The following is a 22,121-nucleotide window of genomic DNA, read 5'->3' on the forward strand; positions in this document are numbered from 1 at the left end:
GGACGTGGGTCGGTGTCACCTCTTGGTTTGAGGTGGATCGGTGTCACCTCATGATCTGACGTGGACGTGGGTCGGTGTCACCTCTTGGTTTGAGGTGGTCGTGGGGCAGTGTCACTTCCCGGTGTGAGGTGGACGTGGGTCAGTGTCACCTCTTGGTTTGAGGTGGATCTGTGTCCCCTCATAGTCTAAACATGGACGTGGGTCAGTGTCACCTCTTGGTTTGAGGTGGATCAGTGTCCCCTCATGGTCTAACGTGGACGTGGGTCAGTGTCACCTCTTGATGTGAGGTGGGTCAGTGTCCCCTCATGATCTAACGTGGGTCAGTGTCACCTGGTGGTTTGAGGTGGTTGTGGGTCAGTGTTACCTCATGGTTTGAGGTGGACATGGGTCAGCATCACCTCCTGGTCTGAGGTGGGTCAGTGTCCCCTGGCCAAGGTGGGGAGCTGAAAGCTCGTGGTTCAAGGCAGATGTGGGTCAGTGTTGCCTCCTGGTCTGAGATGGACATGGGTCAGTGTCACCTCGTGGTCCAAGGTGGACGTGGGTCAGTGTCACCTCATGGTTTGACGTGGATACCGTTCCCTGGCTGAGGTGGGGAGCTGTCAGCTCGTGGTCTGAGATGGATGTGGGTCAGTGTCCCCTGGCCAAGGTGAGATAGATGAGGGTCATTGTCAGCTCCTGGTCTGAGGTGGACATGGGTCAGTGTCACCTCGTGGTCCAAGGTGAATGTGGGTCAGTGTCCTCTGGCTGATCTGGGACAAGTGCGGGTCGTTGTCAGCTCGTGGTCTGAGATGGACGTGGGTCAGTGTCACCTCATGGTTTGAGGTGGATGTGGGTCAGCATCACCTCATGGTCTGGGCGAACATGGATCAGTGTCATCTCATGGTTTGAGTTGGAGGTGGGTCACTGTCCCTGGCTGAGGTGGGGCAGATGGGGGTCATTGTCAGCTTGTGATCTGAGATGATTGTGGTCAGTGTGGTGCCCTCCCCATGGAGATTCGGGGATTACTCCAATTTTGGGTGAGGAGAGACCCAAAGGGAGGAGATTCCCATAAAATGAGCCTTTGGGGTTGAGATGGGGGCCACAAAGTCGTTGTCACCTCACAGTCCAAGGTGGAGCTTTGCCAGTGGTCCCCATGGTGGAGGAGCTGTCAGGGCCCCTGTTGTGCTGAAGGGACATCTGAGAGGAAGACAAGTTCCCCCAAAATGTGTCTTTGGGGCTTAGGTGGGAGAAGTGGGGTTCGTTGGTCCAAACAGGATGTGGGTTGGTGCCCCCCATGTGGATATTTGGGAAACAACTCCAAAGGGAGGAGACATGCCCCCCAAATGAGTGTGTGGGGCTGGAGAGAGGAGAATGGGGCTACTGTCATCTCACAGTCCAGAGGGAACGCGGGTCTGTGCCCCTCATGGCATGGGATGGAACGGATTCTGGCTCCATGGGGTTGTAGATGTTGCCCCACACACATAGGGCTGGACGGGGAAGGGGTCATGGAGCTGCTCTTCCCGACAGGAGATGGTGGGGGGACATCCCTGTGGAGGCAGGCCTGGGGCTGGGGGTGACCCTCGCAGCAGCAGCGCTGCAGAGGGAGCTCCTGTGGCCCTGAGGGGGTACTCACCCCACTACCCCCCTCCTGGAGCCGTGGGACAGCCAGAGAAAGACCCCACAGAACACGGAGGCTGCTCCAGAGAGGGTTTGCGGGGGGGAGCGGACCCCCGGCTACCGAGTGCCGGGATGTCCCAATTCCAGAGGGTTCATGTCCCCTTGGGACAGATCAAACCTCCCGTAGGTGAGGAGAGGGTGAGGGTCTCCCCTATCCCCGAGAGCTGGCGGAGCGGGAGCCCCCTGGCTCGCTGACCCCCCCCCCCGATGCCGAAGGAGCAGGTTGGGGGAGTGGAAAAACGCAGCGTGATGCCTCGGCTGTGGCTTGGGAGGGAGAAGGAACCTTTTCCTCGGTGGGGACGGCGGTGGGGCCGCCGCTGTGAGGCTGAAGGTCAGGGAGAAGGGACTGTTCCCTCCGGAGGGAGGTCCTGGGGTGGAGGAGACGCTGGCCAGAGGAGAGGTCTAGGAAGTGACCTCGGGCTCAGCAGGAATAAAAAAGCATCCTCCAGCGTGAGCTGGAAATTACGTTATCCTCCCCAAAAAGAGCGGTGGGAGGAGGCAGGGAGGGATTCTCCAGGATGAAAGAGCCTGTGGATGCAAACACTGCCACAGAGATGTCGGGCTTACGGAAAGAGGTGGTGTAAGGACAGCTGTAAAGACCCGGCGTGGCCCGGCGTCCTCTGAGCTGGGACGCGGGTTAGTAACGTGGAAAACCTGGGAGATTTGGGATAGGGGGCGGAGGGACGGCTCCGGGTTGTGCCACAGAGCGCTGGGTACACCCCCTCCACCCCCCGGATGGCTCAGGCTGTAGGGAAGAGGCTGCAGATGGGGGTCGATTGGGCTTTGTAGCTTTTAAAATAATCCTTAGGGATCAAAGATTTTTATTTTCCCGAATTTTTTTTTGAAGGAGCCGCGGGGGTGGAGGGGAGGGGACGTGCGTGGGAAGGGTGCGTGAGATGTGTACGTAGGAAATAAGCCCCTGGAATCGTGCAGTGCAACAGCAAATACATATTTCTTCTGCATCTTCAATGTCATTTGTGCAGCGTTCAAAGCACATTTGTTCTCAACTTCTGCTTGGGGGTTTATTCTATTTTTATGGGGTTTTTACGGCCGAGGTTTGGGCTGGGGGACGGCGGGGGGGGGGGGATGTCTGCGGGTCATGCGTGCGAGGATGATGAATTGGTCCGCGACCCTTTCTCCTGCTTCCTCTGGTGCTCCCGAGTGCTGATCCCATCAGCAAAGGCAGTTCTCGATGCAGATGCTCCTCTGGCAAGTTGGATTTTTCCTCTCCCGGAGTCAGGCAAAAGGAACGACTGTGCTTTAGCCGTGCACAAACACTCTAAGCCGGGGCACGCTCGAGTGAGCCGGTGGGGAGGGGGACTCCGGAGCGATACCGGCAGGGACAGAGGAGGGGATGCACGTGGGGGGCTGATTTTTGGGAATATGAGGAACCAAAGCTCAAGTTGCCCAGACTTTTCCCTGCTTTCTTAATGCAGAGGAAAAACGTTTGCAGGGCTGGGAATGCCGAAGGGGACTGGCAAGGAGCACTGCAGACCGGATCACCTTAGGTGAAATCAGGGAGCTTTCTCCTGTTGATCCCTAATCCCACTAGCTCGCGGCTCCTGCTTTTTTTAAGGCACGCTGGACAGCGTGGAGCTGACTCCCAGTATTTGACCAGAGGCAGAATTAACTTCCTGGGATCTGTGGAGTAGCCTCCACGAGGGTGTCTTTTTTCATTCCCACTACAGCTGTTGCAAATGCCATTAAAATTAATCTGGAATGCGGTGATGGGAGCAAGACTGGAATGTGCTGGTTTGGCCGCCTTTGCCTGCGGCGAAACCGCTCTGTGCTGGGAAGAGGTTTGTGCGTGGGGATGGAGGAGGAAAACCTGGGATGGTGTAAGTTCAGAGTGGAATGCTCCGAGCCTGGTTTCCTGCAGGATCACGGAGACGCGTGCACAGAGCGTAATCGGGATCGTACGTTACGTAGGGGCTGTCGTGGGTGTTGCTCAGCAGCTGGAATGAAATCATAGAGAATAGAGAGGGGGCAGGTTGGAGTAGTACAGAAATCCTCCTCCTGAATCCCTTAGGGAAATTTAGGTTTGGAGTTGAGGGATAACACAGTTCTTGTAGGGGCTTCTTCTAAATATCGGGAAGACTTGCCAATAAGATGATGAATAAATAACATTTTGTGGCAGAAGTATAAATACACATCCGGATCTTATTTTAGCGAGGTTGTCTCTTCATTTTGTCAGGATTGTGGGAGAAGGAGCTTGTTTTGGAGCAGTCTGGATGAGGGCTTTGTCTGCTGTTTGTGTTCTCTGCAGAGGGTGAATCGTGACCAGGCAGGAGGGCTGAGGGGGCAGTGTGAGTACTGAGGGGGGGCTTAATGATATTCCTGGTTTTTTATGGTTTTTTCTTGCTCAGCTGAGAACTGAAGGGTGTGTTAACACTGCCTGCCTGTAGTGGCTGTCGGAAAAATAGTATACATTGTAAAAATGTGTGTGTGTATACATATATACATATATATTCATATTTTTAATTCTTGCTTGAAGTAATCTGATCCCAAATGGATTCCAGGACTCTGATCTCAAATGCCATTCCCACTGATAAGGCTCAGCTCCTGGGGTTTTTACCTCCATAAATGTATGGTTTTCACCTCTCATCTCAAATCTTAGATTCTCTTGAGGACTTGAACAGTTCATCCAGACCATCCAGAAAGGGAAGGATGCCAGTTGGGGCACATTATGCTCCTTACAGAGCTGCTGCTCTGCAAGATGCAAAGGGCTGTTCCTTGAGGGAATGCTGTGGTTTTGCTGGGAATAAGCTGAAGGAAGGTTGGGAGTCAGAGCTTGCCAGGGCTGTTGCTTTCACTGGAGCTGTTCAGCTTTGTAAATCTGGGAGGAACAGTTGTGGCTTGAAGCTTTTGTATCTTCAACAGTTGCACGGGTTGTGTGAATGACAGGAGTGAACTTCCCTGTCTGATGTACCTTTCCTTAACCCCTGTCAGAAGTGGGTCAGTGGGTCAGGGATGCTGTCCTGGAGTACAGGGTTTATGGAGTCCGATCCCTTGCGTTGCACTGTGCTATTAAAGCGAACCTTATTGGATTCCATTGGATTAAGGGGATGTGGAGCTCAAGCTAAAATGAATGCTGACCAGCTGGAAATCGCTCTGTGTCTGTTCAACTGTCAGTAGTGGGGAGTTTCGTGACTCAAATGTACTACATTTGTGGTTTTGTTATTAAAACAGATTTGAATATGTATCTAGGAGTAAAACATTCTGTAAAGAAAGCCCCAAGCAGACCACAACAACCCTTGTCACTGTTTTGACATTAAAACATTTTGTGTATGTGCCTGACTAACAGATAAAATTCCTAACATTTAGGCGGAGAGTTGACATCTTTTTATTAGTGGAAAGACCAAAATCTATGAGTTGTTCGGCTTTGGAGGTGGAAGGATGAATCAATGGGTTTAAATGGAATATGTGGTATTTAATGACTCCATGATGAGTGGGTTCAGGCTCTCCTAAAATACTTTGCTCTGGGCTGGTCTGTGAGTTAGAGACACACAATTTTGGATAGTTTAGAAATACAGGCAGCTACAACTCAGAAGTTCTCTGCCCAAATCCCTCCAAGTGGGAGACATCTGCTTGTCAAGGAGCAGATGAAGGAGAAGCTGCTGACCTAATGCTGCCTCCTTGTCTTGGTTTGGGATGTTCAGCTCTGTAGAGCCTTTCCATAAATTTCCTGGCACACTGGAATATTTTTTTCAGCTTTTTCTGGTTAGCTTGTCTGGCAGCTGAGTTTTTCCCTTTAGCCAAGTTTTAACAGCTTGCTTTTATAGTATGGAGTTTTGTCAGCTTTTGACAAGTTGGCAGAGGGAAGACATTCTGGGATAGATGATAAATATGTTCTCCCTACAAAATCAGGTCTGGGGTATAACTTCTTATTTTTTTTCCAGTGAGGTTGTTCTCTTTTCCAAAAATCTTCCCCACTCCACCCCCATTTCTGAGAGCTTTCCATGGGATCTCCTGAAGGCAGTGCTGGGCTGTGGGTGTGGAGGTCCAAAGACATTGAAGTGCAGAGCATGTAGATTGTGTGTGAGTGAAAATAATAATAATAATCTTAATAATGGTGGGAAAAAAAGACTTTATCCCTTGAGTAGGGTCTCCATGGGCTGCGGGTGGTGGTGCTGCTCTGTGTCTTGTTGAGTGGTTCCCACTAGAGGGGGTCCAACCACAGATGTTGGAGCGGATCTGCTGGGCCAGCCTTGAGAGGGCAGGGATTTCTCCACACCTTTTCTTGGGAGAAATAATGTCCTGCCCTGACTGCTGGGAACTGGCCTTCCCACGTGGCTTGCTGTTTCTGCAGTGACAGCGTGGCTTGGGGAGGTGGGGGGTGGGATTTGGAGGAGAACTGGTTTCCTGTTGGATGCTGTTGAGGAAGAGCCATGTGGTTCCCTGTGGCTGTGCAGTGACAGCAGCTCATCAGCTCTGCCCTGGTGTTTGGGGAGGAGGAAGGGGAAGCAGAACTGCTCTGGTGACCTGACTTGGTTCCTACTGGAACCAGCCTAAAGTTTCCATGGCTGTCAAGGAGAAGACCACCTGTGCCAGGTATTTTTGAGGCATCATCTCCAGGAGTCCCAAAACTATAAGGGAACTGTAAGGAAATGCTCCCACCCACCTGGTCCTTGACCAGAACATCCCCTTCCAGTTGTTCAAGCTTCCCACTGAACTCCAGGAAAAAGAGCCATGCCTTGTTTTCCTACTCACCCCATGGTTTGATCTCTAATGCCAGTGGCAACCTGGAAGTGCCTTTCCTGGTGGAGGGGAGGCAGAGTGCCAAGGGGAGGAGGAAAGATGGCTCACCATTTTTCTTCTGTTAAAATCCCAAGCTCTCTATTTTCCATCTTTCCAGACACTTCCATTTTGCTGTTGGCTGCACTGAGCTACCTTTATTCCTTGCAGTGGTTCTCCTCTCCGAACAAATGTAGGTTATTCAGGGAGCATTTCTTTTAATGAAAAGGATGGAGGGAGAACTGATGGTGATAAAGCATCTCCTTGGAGCAGAGCTGCTTTTGCTGCCTTGAGACTGCAAGGAGCAGAAATTGGACATCAAACGTGTAATTTTCCTTGGGGGATGAAGGTGAGCCTATGGAGAAGTCTGGATCCCTCACAGAACTTCCATTTTGCTTTATTTCCCTCAAATCCTGACTTGATTTTTAGCACCTGACTGTGGTGAAAATCAGCAGTAGTAAAAGGCAGTGTTTTAACACCTGGCAGCTTTTAGGCAGGAGGAGCTGTGAGTCAGAGCAAGGCTTTGCTAGAGAGGAAATTAAATTGTAATTAAAGGCATAAGCAAAGAACATGTGCCAAATATTGTTACTTCATTGACCCCTCCTCCTTCTGATGCGCTGGGATTCAGACTGATGGCCAAGTCTGCTTTAGGGCACTGAGATGCTTTTCCAAATGGGATCCCAAGAAAATGGGGAAAGAGCTTTCCTGGGGAGAAGGATTTTAAAAAGTCCTCGAACCTCGCAGCAGTCTGACAGTGGGAGGAACACCTTGGCTTTCTAACCCTGGGGAGCAGAACAGCACAATCCTTGCAGGGCAGATCAACAGGCACATCCCATATCCTTGGGCTGCAGTGTCAAGGATGGTCCCAAAATCTTCTGGGTTGTGGGTCTGAGCATTTGGCTGTGTCCCAGGGTAGCAGGAGCAGCCCATTGCAGCTTCCCATGGATGGACTTTTATTTTTAATTTTTTCTTTTTGCAACTCCCTCCACTCTGGGAATTTATATTTTCCACCACTCTGTATTTCAGTTTCAGCCTGTGTTTGGTTATATGGAATTGCTGTAGCACAGGAACAACATTTACAGTGCTCAGGAGAAGTCTCAGGAGCTGCTCTTTGTCCACCCCTGGAGAAATTTTACCAATGGACTTTGGTTATTTCAGTGCGTTATTCCTTGTATCCGAGTTTCGAACCAGCAACAAAATCAGATCTTGGCCAAGAGACAAAAAAATAGAGCAAAAGCCCATCTCAAATGTGTCCCCAAAACTGTAGTGGGACTTGGAGACTGTGCTTCTCCTCACGTCTCCTTTCTTCGGGAATCTGTGAGAGCTCAGGTTCACCCATGAAATATTCACAGTCTGTCCTTAAGTGACTTCAGCTGCACAGAAGATCCTTTGCAGAATTGGCAGCTTTGCTGAAACCTTCTGTGTTCAAGCCCAGAGCCTTTATCGTGCCCTCCTCTTCCTCTGCCCTGCTCTGCCTGAGCATTGGCACGTTTGGGATGATTTGGTTTTCCTGCTGCAGAGGCTGTTGAGGATTTTGTATCCCAAAGAAGTATCCATGTAGTGTCATAGAGTAGAATCATAGAATGGTTTGGGTTGGAAGGGACCTTAGAGATCATCTAATTGCAGCTGTCCCCAGGCAGGGATGCCACCTACTAGACCAAGTTTCTCCAAGCTCTGTCCAGTGTGGCCTTGGACACTTCCAGGGATGGGGCAGCCACAGCTTCTCTGGGCAACCTGTGCCAGGACCTCATCACCCTCACAGCCAAGAATTTCTTCCCAATGTCAACCTAAATCCCTCTCTTTTAGTTTAAAACCATTCCTGCTCGTCTTATCACTGTCTGTCCATGGAAAAAGTCACTTTCCCTCTTTTTTTTATTCCCCCTCTGATTACCCCCTTTTGCCCAGGATGGGTTGAGGCAACAGGCATCTTCTTCCTGTTCCATGGGGAATAGGACTAAGACAGGAATCTATCCCAAAGCTGCCTCAGTGCCCTGTAGATGGTCTGTGAATGGGAACCAGGAAAATCAAGCCTACTGTGATCAGGTTTAAGTGAACTCTGCAGAGGTCCAGGCTCAGGCTGGAAAACTCACTGGGCTGCTGAGCTGCATCTCCTGGTCTGCCTTCACAGGGAGGTGGATGAGGGAGAGGTTTCCCATAAAACCCCCACCACTTTGGCAGAACTCTTATTAAAAACTCTTTGGGAGCCACGATGCAAAAGGCTCTGGCACCTGGAGCTGCCTTTATCACTTTTCTAATTAAACCTGTGGAAAAAAACAACCCAGGTGAGAGAGGAGAGTGTCCGGCTGCCGGAGCCTCCCTCAGCTCCTGGGGCTCCGTGGGATTTTCTGTAGGGACAGGGGAGCTGTGTCATGTTTCTGCCTCCACAATGGACACTGGATTTTACAACTCTCCATAAAACTCCAGGAGAGATGGGCTTCCCCATCCTTTCAGGGACGTAGTTCAGGCTCATCTGCTAAAGCACAGGGATGACAACTATCCCTGTGAGTTTACAGCATTCCAACATCTGGGAAAATCACATTTTCTGTTGTAAAAGAAGAACAGATTAACTCCTCATGCTTGGATCCCCCCACAGGCAGTCCTGGATGACAGGACTGGCAGGAATGTGTTGCCTGATCTACCAAACAGAAGACAGCAGTAAAGCACCAGGAGTGGTTCTGAGTTTGGGATTGGAATTCATCCCAGTTATGTCTAAGTGAGGGAAAAAAGAGCAACGGAGGCCGATGTTGTTGAAGTAAAAATTGTAAAGAGTGGTATAAGCAGAAGGCATTTAAATAATGTAAACAGTCTGGCAGGGGAGGAAGGATGGGAGGCATTCCAGAAACAAAGGGAAAATAGTTTTAAAACATGGCTAAAAATACAGCAACTCTTGAATTCCAGAGATTATCTCAATTAGCACTTTTTCAATATATCTTTACAACAGAATTGTAGGAGTTCACAAAAGATAATGGAGGCTACGAGATAGGGAGCAGTGATATTAATTTGTTTAATTAAAAGGATGAAGGGCTCCCTAAAATAAGATTCACTTATCTCCTATCGCAGGGAAGAACGAGGAGGTTTTATTGGGAAAACTGCAGCTTGTGGCATTGTAGTGTGGAAAAGTGTGGTGAGAGCCAGGGCTGGGAGGAGGAACTCCTTCTTCAGCCTCAGCAGTTCCTTGCTCAGTGACTTTCAACAGCAAATCCCTTCCCATGGGATTTTTGTGCTGTTGGAGCAAAACGGGATGATTTTACGTTTCCGAGAGGATTTTGTTTTGTGTTCAGAGAGCAGAAATTGGACGTTTTCCTCCAATAGAAAATTGAATATCCAGACACTGGAGCTTTGAGGGGCAGGCAGACAGGGTTTTAACTGGAATGTGGATGTGTGGAGCTGTGCATGGATGTGCTGGATGTCCTCTGGCTCTGGAGGTGTGGTGGCACATGGCAGAATTTATGTCCAGCCTCAGTTCTGCATGTCCATCCCTTGGCATGGGGGAGAATCATGCATGGATATCCAGCTGGATGGTAGGAAGTGTAGGGAGAGACAGTGGGGTCCAGGGAGGAGAGAAGACCCTCACGCAGATCTAAATTAAATTAACCCCCCCTGGATGTATTTTAATATGTTAAGTAGCAGTAAGCTCTGTATCCCAGCTCAGCAATATTCCCAGGCACTTTATTGCTTTAATGGAGGGATAAAATAGAACCTGCAATTATAGTAATTTTTTCTAATTGAATATTTTGCTTTATTCTTTCCCTTTCAAAGCATGACTGTAAGTACCAGCCTTCATAAAGCTTTGGAAATATTTATACTTTCCCTCTTTGGCAATGGGTGTAAATATGCTTTTTCTTGGGCAGACTGTTTGGGTCCCTCATGGATGAGGAGCAGAACAGCTCTGGAGAGCAGTGGGAAATACACCTTTCCCTGTTCCTTTGAACCATCTGGCCATTATCACAGAATCATGGAATGGTTTGGGCTGGAAGGGACCCTAAGGATCATCTCGTTCCACCCACTATCCCACGTTGCTTCAAGCCTCCTCCAACCTGGCCTTGAACACTTCCAGGGATGGGGCAGCCACAGCTTCTCTGGGCAACCTGTGCCATGGCCTCCCCACCCTCACAGGGAAGAATTTCTTCCTAATGTCCAACCTAAACCTACTGTCTTTCAGTTTAAAGCTGGGAAATACTTGTTTCCCATTAGGTGGAGAGGGGGGAACACCTGATGTTACAGATTCAGTGTTTTCACCCTACATGGGCTTGATGGGATTGTCAGGTGTCTATTTAATTAACTTCTTGTTAGTGGCCAAATGGACAACAGCAGCAGCCAGGCTGTTATTCCCAGTCCATGTTCTGTGCAAGGGTATGAGATCCTTGATTTTTTCCACCTGAACTGACTTTGGGGAGGAGGATGGGTAAAAGCACCTTTCAGCATCTTGCTCGAGCAAGATGTAAATGGCAAGTGAAAGCAAAAGCTGAAGGGCAAAGTCCTTGCCCAGATCCAGACAGGTGACAACAGGGAGAGGGAATTAAACCTGAAACACTGATGGTGTAATTGGGTGTCTCTTGAGTTTTTTGAAGTGGCCATTTTCGGTGCCAGCTCTTCAAACCCAAGTTCCTCCCTCCAGCTCCGGCCTCGAGCAGCAAAATGCAGCTAAATTAACATAATAATTGGGTTATGCATTCCGGGTGCTGAATCTGGGGTTTAAAGAGGGAGATGTGCTGATACTCCCTCCCTGCCATGGAATGCTATCAGTTTGAGCTGTTCCAATAGCTGTCTCCTCCTCTGAAGGGGACTTTTGATCCAATAAACTGCTTATCTGGTGTAGTTGTCCTTTCATCTGGCGTGGGTGGTGTGTGACGGCTGATGGAAGGCGCAGCATTGTGGGTCGTTTATGAATATTAATTAGGAGTGGAAATAATTTGGAACAGTGTGTGCACCGGCTGCAGAAATCCATCAGCTCCTGCCTTGCAGGAGACTCACAAATCCCGGGAAGATCCGATCTCATGTAGGGGTGTGAAGTCACCAGGCAGGGTCTGTCATGGTGACTCGGTGACACAGCAGGAGGTCGTTTCAGGGCTTTATTTCCCGGTGTTTGTTACAACTGGGCTGGGGGAGAGATGGTTTCCTTGGGAAAAGCTGCAGCAGTGCCTTGCCAAGTCATGTGCATCCGACCCGGAGCGGGAGCTGGAGGGTGAGGTTTGGCCTGGGCACGTGGCTGTGCCGAAAGGCAGCGCTTGATAAGGCTTTGGTGCCCTTGTTCCAGTGAAGGACGAGCTTTTCTCCTGAATGCTTAATCTCACCTTAGTCCTTGTCACTCCGGGGCCGTTGTCACACACTGACGTAAATGCATCGTGCCACTGACGCCGGGAGAGGCTCCAGCCCCAAATGTCACAAAGCTCACTTTTGGATGATACCAAAGCCCTTCAGAGAATCACAGGATGGTTTGGGTGGGAAGATCATCTTGTTCATCTTAAGGATAATCTTGTTCATCTTAAAGATCATCTTGTTCCAACCCCCTGCTATGGGCAGGGACACCTTTTCTCTTCTGTGGTTCCATCTCGTTGCTTTCCTCTTCTTCAAGTTGCTCCTTTAAATAAAAGACACGTAAAATCCAGCCATGTCCTCTGTTCAAGAACGGAGCCCACTTCGTCTTCCCTGATCCCTGAACTCACCCTCAGTGGCCACATCTCTTCTTGGGAGCACAGCAGTGGCAGGATTTGTCCTCTGGCACCAAGATGGGCTGGCATAGCGTGGGTGTTTCTGTTGTGTTAAGCTTTCATGGCTTTTGGGAGAGGGTGGCTTTCTCCAGGATGCCAGCTGGGAATGGTTCCAGCGGTGCCAAGATGCTGCTGAGGTGAGGGCTGGAAGGTCCCAGCCAAAGTTGTGCCAGGGGTGATCCTGTGGTGGTTGAGCCACACAAATAACATCATACCTGCCTAATGGACAAGGAGGAGCCCAGAAGGATGCAATACACTGGAAGGAAAATACTCCCCTTACTTAGGGTTAGTTTTCATTTTTATGAGAATATGGTTGGTTTGATTTTGGGGTGTTTTTTTGAAGATGTATCCAGCCTATCACAGTCTCCAGGACACTCCACTTCTAGCTTTCAGATGTGGCCATAGAGACCTGTTTGGGTCTATATCCAGTAGTGAATCCCAGATCCATTCATTGGATTAGATTGTCGATGTCACCTTTGGGAGAATTACATTCAGTGGGTCACTTTAGTATTAATGCATTAAGGGTGAATCCCAGGTGAGGTGGGGAAAGGAAAAATGCCAAGGCACGTCACAGAATCGTGGAATGGTTGGGGTTGGAAGGGACATTTAAAAGTTATTTCGTTCCAACCACCCTGCCATGGGCAGGGACACCTTCCACCTCACCAGGTTGCTCCAAGCCCTGTCCAGCCTGTGCTTGAACACTTCCAGGGAATTTAGCAGAGGCCCAAATGAGTCCATCTAGCTGAGACCCAAATGTTTGTGTCCTTGTGGACTCATCCTGCTTGGATGCTGATGAGGGAGGATGTGGTTCCTTGCTCCTCAGCTTCTCTCTGAGTGCTTCGCTCTGCAGTGAGGACCCAGGGGGGTTAAACTGGGACCATCCTGGGAGCACTGGACAGGCTGCAAGCCAGAAACTCATCACCCAGACCATCCAACCTTAATTTGGGGGTTGATTTATTTTTAAAGCACACCAAGTAATTAACTGCTTTACTTTAAGACTCCTCGGAGCCCTTCAAACCAGCGCTTCAGAAATGGGTTGATTATTCCGCTCCCTTCAAAGCGCGGGGTATTAGGAAAAGTCGGCTCCTGCAGGCACGTCCCTCTGGCAGCCCACAGGCACTCCAGGGGTGCCACCACGTGTCACACACGCTCAGTGTCACAAATCACTCTCCTGGCAGTGCCACTTGCTCTAAGTGGGGCACGGCGGCTGTCAGAGGGTCGTCATCCCGATCCGCACGTTCCCTTCGGCATCTCTTCCCTGTTCCCGGCGTGGCTAGGTTTGGGTCTTTGAACCAGCTTTGCAATTGTGAGCTTTAGATCTGGGATAATAAAACATCAAAGTAAACCAGACTGTTGTGGATATAGAAAAAAAAAAATCAGGACACTCAGTAGGACTTCAGGGAGTAATAAATTTGTTCTATATTTAATCTCGTATTTATCGCAGTGTCAGTATGAGACCACTTCATTTTACTACTTTAACTGTGTCTAAGAATAACTGAATCCTTGAAATATTGAGAAAGTGGCTGATACCTGGTGGTAGCTGATGGGATCCAGCTTTAATAGTTATTGATTGGTTTCAAAAAGCTCCCAGTAATATCACATCTGAGCTACTGTATGTGGGGAGTTCAAATCCTATCAGTTATTTAAGATTAGAAGTAATTGCAGATTTGCAGCTTAATCATCTCTCAGTAGGTGAATCCAGCCAGGACTTCAGGTGTCATTTATAATTTTGCAAAAAAATTATGGTTGATCTGCTCTGGTTTTATTGTGTGAAAATCTTGACGTCCCTAAGTTCAACTATTCTCAGGCATTTCCTCAGCTGCTGTGAAATTGGTGTAGCTTCTCCAATTGGGATGCAAAGTCCTGTTTGAAATCTGTTTGTCTAACAGGGAACACGAGGAATAAAAGAGCCCTGTAGGGTTGGTCTTAGTGCTTGATCCTTTCTGGTTGTGCCCCATGTCTTGGGATGTGCTGAAAAAACCCACACATCCTCATAGAGAAATAAAAATTAACCATGAGTAAAGGGAATATTTTCCATTCAGAAATTCAGGAGAGCAAAAAATCAGATTAAACACTGCTTTTTAGTACTAAACCTCTGCCTGGGTAACCTGGCATTTACCTGTGCTTCACTGGAGTGCTTCAGAACACCACCGTAAATGATGCTTTATTATCATTTGTGTTCTTAGCCTTTGTTTTACTGCTCTGGAGTTTAATAATTCCATTTATCAAAACATTTGGGTTTCTTTTTCCTTTTTTTTTTTTTCCTGGTATGGCTTGTTGCACAATTAGAGCTCATTATTTTTCTTGGTTGTGATCAAGCTCTGCCTGCAATGAATTTCCTATTTGAACACACAGATCTCCTGGAATTCCCTGCTGCTCCTTTCACCAGGAACCGGCTCTTTGCAGTTCCTGGGAAGTGACCAATTTTTTAGCAGGAAGGGCAAATTATTTCCAATTTTTATTGTTGGTGTTTAAGTGTGTTCTCAGAGGAAGTAAAAAAGAGACCACAATTGTTGGGAGCTGCGGAACTGTGACGGGAGTTTGAATTCAGGGTTTAAATTGAATTTCTGATGTCTGTGCCGACTTCTTTGCCTGGGACTCGATTATTTCCCCCTTTCTTTCAGGGGATTAGGGGATTTGTAAGCTAGCACTCCTAACAAAGGTGTGTAAAACACTGGGAGGGTCACAACTCTTCTGTTTGCATTGCATGAATTGCTCTTACGGTCCTGAAATTGTGATTTGGGGGGAAATGGTGAGGAAAGGCAAAACCATCCTGTTATTTTGGAGGGGATCTGCTGAAGAATTTCACGTAGGAATTAATGAATGAGGAGGTACCAACTGAAAATTTGTTATTTAGTGCCATTTATCACGTGGAATGTACGTCTCACTAGAACAGAAAGCTGTTCAAGGCTCCTGACTGCTCAAGGAGCCAGGCTGGGATCAGGGAAGTGTTTCTGGTTGGGACCAGGGAAGTGTTTCTGGTTGGGACATCGGTGCTGGGTCCTTGTGTGCTGCTCATAAAGGACCACAGCCCTAATAAAGAGTTAAAATGCACATATTTATGGTCTTTAGTCCCTTCCAACTCAAACCATTCCATGATGTGATATTTAGACTGGATATTTTGCCTTATGGTCAAGGAAAGGGTCCTTGCCTTGCTCACACGTTCCACTGGGTGTGGTATTAATTGGTTGTGTGAATTAACTGAGGACTAAGCTTCATTAGGCTGCCATTATGATTCCATTTGTATTCTTCCTGTCCTAAATCCTCAGTGAAAACATCTGTTAGTCACTCAAAATAGAAGTCTGCATCCTTAGGAGCAATTTCCCCATCATAAAACTGGAGATTTTTACCCATCAGACACCTTTAATGGTACTTATTTTTCTTCCAATGCCAGAGAAAACCTTTCAGTAAGACACTTAATCTGTGTTAACTCCAACTGTGAGTGTGTGTCCGTGTTTGTGAGGCTGGTGGGATTCTCTGATATCTATAAAGAGCTCTAAGATGGGCAATGTCCTGTCCTCCCTCCTTGGCATTGCCTCTCATGTGTTTTCTGTTCTTTACCCATTTTCCTTCTAGAGGAGTGTGTTCAACTTTTCATATAATAATTGAATCATTGAGGTTGGAAAAGACCTCCAAGGTCATTGAGTCCAACCGGTGCCCGATGCCCACCTTGTCACCCTGCCCAGAGCACTGAGTGCCACATCCAGTCATTCCTTGAACTCCTCCAGGGATGGGAACTCCACCACCTCCCTGGGCAACCCTTTCCAATGTCTGACCATCCCTTCAGTGAAGAAATTCTTCCTGCTGTCCAACCTGCAGCTCCCTTTGGCACAGCTTGAGGCCATTTCCTCTCATCTTGTCCCTTGTTCCCTGGGAGCAGAGCCTGATCCCACCTCACTGCCACCTCCTGTCAGGGAGTTCAGGTTTCAGTGTTTCCTTTGATCCATACAGACTTTGTTGGGTCACTGAGAAATGTTCTGAGGGAGCTCCTACCTGTCCCAGGCTGACTCCCCTTGCCCTTCAAGCATCAGCTGCTGGGTTCCCATCCAGCCAGGGACCCTCAGGAAGTCTCAGGTTTTTGGAGCTTGGGTCCCTTTGCCTCATTAATGAAAGAGAAGTTCATAATAGAAATGCAACCTCAAAGCCTGACAATTTAAGACTGGTTTTACTGAGAGTGCTGTTAAGCTCTGTATTAGATTTCAGAGCAGCTTCTTTGTAGGAGCAGGGAACGTCCAAGAAAATTTACCATCCCAGACATGGAATTTGCTCCTGCAGCCTTTGCCTGATGAATCCAATGATGACACCAAAATTATTTGCTCGTTAAAGGATCTATATCTTCCTAATCATCTGAGTAAAATTATAAAAAGAAATTGCAGCTTTAAATTAGTCTGTTTTACCCACCTTTAAGTTAAAACTGTTTACCAGCTCTGTGTGTAGCTGTTGCATTCCCCTGCAGACCGTGTCCCATTCAGCCCACAGCAGAGGGGCTGATGTGCAGCCCTGAAGAGTTGGATACATCTAAACCCTCTGGATTCAGTCAGCAAAGTCAGCCTTTGTGGGTTTATGAGCTCCATGCTCTTTTCTCCCCCCCCAGGGGAGTTCTGTTATCTGATAAGGTTGTATCGCCTTGGGTCAAACCAGTGGGATTATCTAAATGAGGCTGTTTGCTACCAGTCCTTCCCGACTCAGCTCTGCTCCAGCTTTGATGGAGGCCCTTCCTGGGGTGTCCTGCAGTTGTTCCATCGTGCCTTTGGTGAATTAAAGATGTAACTCCATGTCCTGAACGGGTCAGAGCTCGGGGTGACAGGGATAACCAGCCATTGTGCAGCGCTCCCTGTGATCCGTAACCACTGCCTGAGTCAAAGGAAGGAACCACAGAGCAGCAGCAATGTTTGGTGTTTTTAAAGTAGTTCCAATTTGAGAATAAAACACCTTTTTTTTTTTTTTTGAACTCTACCAGTTACTGAAAACAGCTCACAATGCTTGAAAAAGCTTTTCTGGCAGTACAGGGAAGTATTTTCAGAGATCTCAGGCCAAAACGTCGTGCGGCTCATTATCGTCTCTCTGATGGCAAACAGAAAAGAGCACAGGTGGCCAAGGAAAAGGTGTTGGATCTGGGCAGGTAAATTGTGATTTTCCTCCAGGTTATCCAGCCATCACCTGGCATTTGTTGCTTTCAAAGTTCCCGAGCAGGAGGTGCCGTGTGTTTAACAGCCTGCAGTGGATGTTTTAGTCCTTTTAGGGCTTTTGGAGCTTGGCAAAATTTTCTTCAGTGATGGTTTTTTTGTAATTTTTGCTTTGCTTGGTGTCTCTTTGCTGTTTTAATTAGGGAGATTCCCACATTAGGAAGGTTCCCTGCCCATGGCAGGGGGGTTAGAACGAGATGATCCTCAAGGTCCCCTCCAACCTAAACCATTCCGTGATTCTGTGAATTCTGAGGGCATGAAACAGTTTTCCTGCAAATGCTGAGAACAGGGCAATTTCAGCTGTTTTATTGGGGTTTTTTATTATTTGTTCTGTTTTCATGCAAATGCCTCTGTGGAATAGGGATTACTTGAGCCTTAGAAATAGTAAGATATCATGGAAGAGCTGAAATAGCAGGGTGAGTTTTTGCCCCTTGCAGAGAGAGGAAACACCTGTGGAACAAAAACCTTTCCATAGATTAATTGTGGATACTCTTATTTTTAAGTGGGGCAAGGCACTGAATATTCCAAGGTCAGTTTTCCAGCTTCTCTGTGGTGTTGATGTTGAGTTGGACTCAATGATCTTAGAGGTCTTTTCCCACCTTAAGGAGTTATGGTGTCATGATGTGGAGGACCAGGTTCTTTTCTGGTGACACAACAGAGTAATGACAGTTGGGAATTTCTCATATACTGGAGAGATTTGAAGAACTCTGTATTTTTTAGGGTTTGTCTGTGCAATATCTTCTGACTGGAGTTCCAGGACTACCCTGGAAGTGCTCAAGGCCAGGTTGGACAGGGCTTGGAGCAACCTGGGATAGTGGGAGATGTCCCTGCCCATGGCAGGGGGTTGGAATGAGATGAGCTTTAAGGTCCCTTCTATCCCAAACCATTCCATGAATAACTGTATAATTCTCTGATTCTCCAGTCAAATGAGAAGCTGGTGAAGGAGATTTGGAAAACTTGTGTTTGTTCTTGGTATTTTTATTAGGCAGTTATGTTTTGTGTGTATTTATTGGGCTTTGGGAATATGTGTAGAGAAATTGCTCTTGCGTTGTTGGAGTTTTTAGCAGGAATGTGTTTTATTTACTTTGCAGTCAAAGTGTGTTTTAGTGTGAAGGATTTTACAGAATCACAGAATCCTGGGATGGTTTGAGTTGGAAGGAACATTAAAGATCCACCCATTCCAACCCCCTGCCATGGGCAGGGACACCTTCCACCAGAAGATTGCATTTTAAGAATGCCTGTGGTCTCTGCAGAGAGCTGAGCACCTTTGAGGAGGAGGGAAACCCAGCTCCGAAAACAGGACACAGACATTGTAATCCCCCCTCTGGATCAAATCCCATCTGCCCCTGGGATACACATGATAAACAGGGTACCTGGGGTGATTGTACACAGAGATTCCTTGGCGTGAAACCAGGAATAGCTTCAGCAGCTTCAGCAGCTCTTGGATGAGTCATTGAGCTGTGGTTTCTCTCATTTTTCTCATCTTTTAGCACTTGGAGTAATTCGCCCCAGGGTCTGGTGAGAGTTGAGTCCCCACTGATTTTTCTGCAGCAGGTTGTGATTTGAAGGAAAATCCTGGAAGAGGGCAAGCACTGAGAAGGGAGCAAGGAGATATGTTGCCTGAATATTTCCTGGGAGGCTACCAAGTGGTGCAATAACTCATCTGAAAGGTGATGGGTGTTTTAAAAGGAAAAGCTTGGGTCTGATTTCAGCTGCTGAATGACATGGTTTGGCTCCTGCCTTGGAGCTGTCGGTGTAGGAGCAGGTCAGGAAGAAGGTGAAGAGCTGGTGAGTGAATTGAGGAATGTCTTGGCTTTGACAAGAGGCAGCATGAAATCTTGTGTGGGGTTCTTCTGAATTCCTAAGAGCAGGAAACAAAGGGAAAAAGCAGTTGAATTCAGCATCCCGAGAGTTGTCTGTTATTCTGCCTTATAGGGAGGAAAATTCCAAGTAGCTGCAGTCTGTTCCTCTCATGCAGTGAATAGAACTTTATAGTGTGATAGTACCTGTTAAAATCATTTATTTTCTCAAAGCAGAAATGGTTCCATAGTTTTGTTCACAGAGGTTACTCAGTGCATAGAATTTTTATGTCTCTTCATAGAATCATGGAATGGTTTGAGTTGGAAGGGACCTTAAAGCCCATCCAGTTCAACTCCCCTGCCAGGGGCAGGGACACCTTCCACTAGCCCAAGTTGCTCCAAGCCCTGTCCAATGTGGCCTTGGACACTTCCAGGGATGGGGCAGCCACAGTTTCTCTGGGCAGCCTGTGCCAGGGCCTCCCCACTCTCACAGGGAGGAATTTCTCCCTAATATCCAGTCTAAATCTTTCCTGTTTTAGTTTAAAACAGTTCTTGGCATCTCACCTGAAACATGAGCCATGAGCTGCACGATGCCTTCCCAGCCCTTCGGAGAGCAGGGCTGTCCCTTGGGATCCAAGCCCACTAATCCACCTTTCCTGCCTGAGCACTCCCGATCCCAGGGAGACTTTTCATCTCCAGCAGGATTTCAGGCCACAGACCTCATGTTCTCCAGGATGTGAGCAGAGTGTAATATTGATTCCAATGCTCACTGTGGTTATTTATTATGTTCATTAGCAGGGAGGAGATGAGAGCCCATCACGGGGTATTAAGTTGTCCCAGAGACACCTGGATAGTAAATTATAAATAAACAGTGGAGTAGAACTGGTGGGAAGCTGGGATGGGCAATGTAAGGATCTACCAGCCAGGCTTTTTAAATGAATAATGTGCAGGGTCATTGTGGTTATTGCTTCCTGTGGCTGGGAATGCTGTTTTAAGGGACCTGAATAACTGGAGACATAACTGGACTGAGCTCATTGAGGTCCATCTTGAGATGACTCTTTTCTCTTGCACAGCACTGGGACTTTGGATACTTGTCTCCACATATCCAGAAAACCCAAAACTGGAGATAAAACCCCCAGAACTGCGGTTTTGCTGTAAATATACACTTCTAACAAAGCAAAGATTGAGCTGAAATAATTAATGTCCCTGAAGTGGTGATTACTTGGAAAAGGGAGGTGAAAACCTGAGTAGAACAGGAGGTGTTGGCTTGTGCTGCTCATTTCAATTTCTTCCAGTTCACCACCAAAGAGACCCTTTTTTATCCCAAGGAAGATGGATGTCTGTGTGCAGGCATGGGAATGTAGCATTTTCTGACTTGCTGGTTATTATGGACATAGTGGTTAATGATCTTAGAGGTCTTTTCAAACCTTAATGATTCCGTGATTCCATGATTCCAAAACCCAGCATTCAGCTGTTACTGGAGGCTTTTGAACCCAGAACCAGAGCCCCATGGTGTCCTGTTTCATAAGAAAAATAAAACTTATCTGGCCAATGGGGCCTCAGAAAAAGCTCAGTGACAGAAGGACCAGTTGAAAACAGCGGAATTCAAAACATGGAAAAGTGGCCAAACTTTTTGGGCTGCTTTTAATTGTATTAACTATTAAAAAACACCCAAACAAACCTACATTTCTGCTTTGCTTTAAGCAGCCATGGCTTGTAAATAAATCATTCAGCTCTGTGCTCACAACCTAAACCACTGGAGATGTATTTAAAGCCATAAACCCTGTTGCTGCACTTGTATTTTTGTTTTAAATCCTGTTTGTGCAAGGCTGTTAATTTACACAGGGCTTTACAAACACAGATAAGACACTTTCCCTGCCCAGGTAACTTATTCTTCCAGGCTTGGGCTTCCCAAATTAATGCTTTGGCCAGGTATTACGGCATCCCCTCTCTTCTTGTTAGCAATCCTTGAGCCTTTTTGTGTGCTAACATTGCTTCACCCAGGGGGTTTCTGATTCCCAGTTGGGCACTGGGCTCTGTTTTGATGCTGGGAATAATTTTGGGGTGATGAGTAGGGTTGTAGGAGCAAGTCGAGGCTTATATTAATCCCCAGGTCCCTGTGTTTGTGCATAAATAATACCCCTGTGTGACAAACACTAGTTAAGACATCTAATAATGACAGTTCTTGGCATTTTTTGTTGTAGATCTGTCCCATTCCTCGATTTGGGAAGGATCCTCTTTATGTTTGGAAGCATCAGAGGTTGCATCTCCGTCCCACTGTGCTTGTTCTCCCGAGGATTTTCTGGTGATTGCTCGTGGCTTCGAGCACTTCAGACAGGCTGCAAACCCTGAGCGTTTCCTGCAGGAGAGTGTTGTGTCCTCCCGGTGCCAAATGGGTCAAAATCTCTGCCGTGGTGGTGGCAAACTGCGAGCTGGCAGAGGAAGGAATAAATCAGGGACCGTAGGAAGTGTTGTGGGGAGATGATCGTTAACCAGCATTCATGTGTAAAACGCGGCGTCGAGACATTCAAACACTGCTAATAGCCTTTGATTAACCATTTTTGTTTTGTTCTTGCTCAGTGTGTTAATCACTGTGATTAAAATGCTTAGCCACCATGGAGCTAGGCGTTGGATAAATTAGGAAGTGAGCAAATCCAAACAGATGGGGCAGGGAAAATTAGTGTCTCTGGCAGGGCCGGCGTTAGACGAGGCAAGGCCAAGGAAGATTTAGGGGGAGACCCTAAATAATCTAAGAAAAGCAAATTTGCCTTCCCAGTGGGGCTGCCAGATCTCCCCACCCTCCTGCTCCTATAAAGCTTTGCTTTCTCAAGCCTTTTCCTCTGCCTGTAGAACCCACTGCTCTCCTTACCTGGTCTGTCAGATCCCAGGATAAGCTGGGGCTCTGCCCGGGATGCTACAGCCAGGTTTGAAAGCCATTCTTTCCTTTAGGCAAGATTTATTAACATCCCAGTGTCTTTGTGGGGTGGGTGCTGGTGTCCCTGCTGCATATCCCTGCAAACAGGACCTGGGGAGAA

At 47.7% G+C, this 22,121-nt stretch overlaps 1 protein-coding gene across 1 annotated transcript in view; it reads left to right on the top strand.

Annotated features, from left to right (window-relative positions):
* Nucleotides 1-22,121, top strand: part of XKR6 (XK related 6) — a 180,167-nt gene that overhangs the window by 872 nt on the left and 157,174 nt on the right. The window lies entirely within an intron of this gene.

This window comes from Neopelma chrysocephalum, unplaced genomic scaffold (assembly GCF_003984885.1).
Source record: "Neopelma chrysocephalum unplaced genomic scaffold, ASM398488v2 Primary Assembly neopelma1_123, whole genome shotgun sequence".
Taxonomy (NCBI): domain Eukaryota; kingdom Metazoa; phylum Chordata; class Aves; order Passeriformes; family Pipridae; genus Neopelma; species Neopelma chrysocephalum.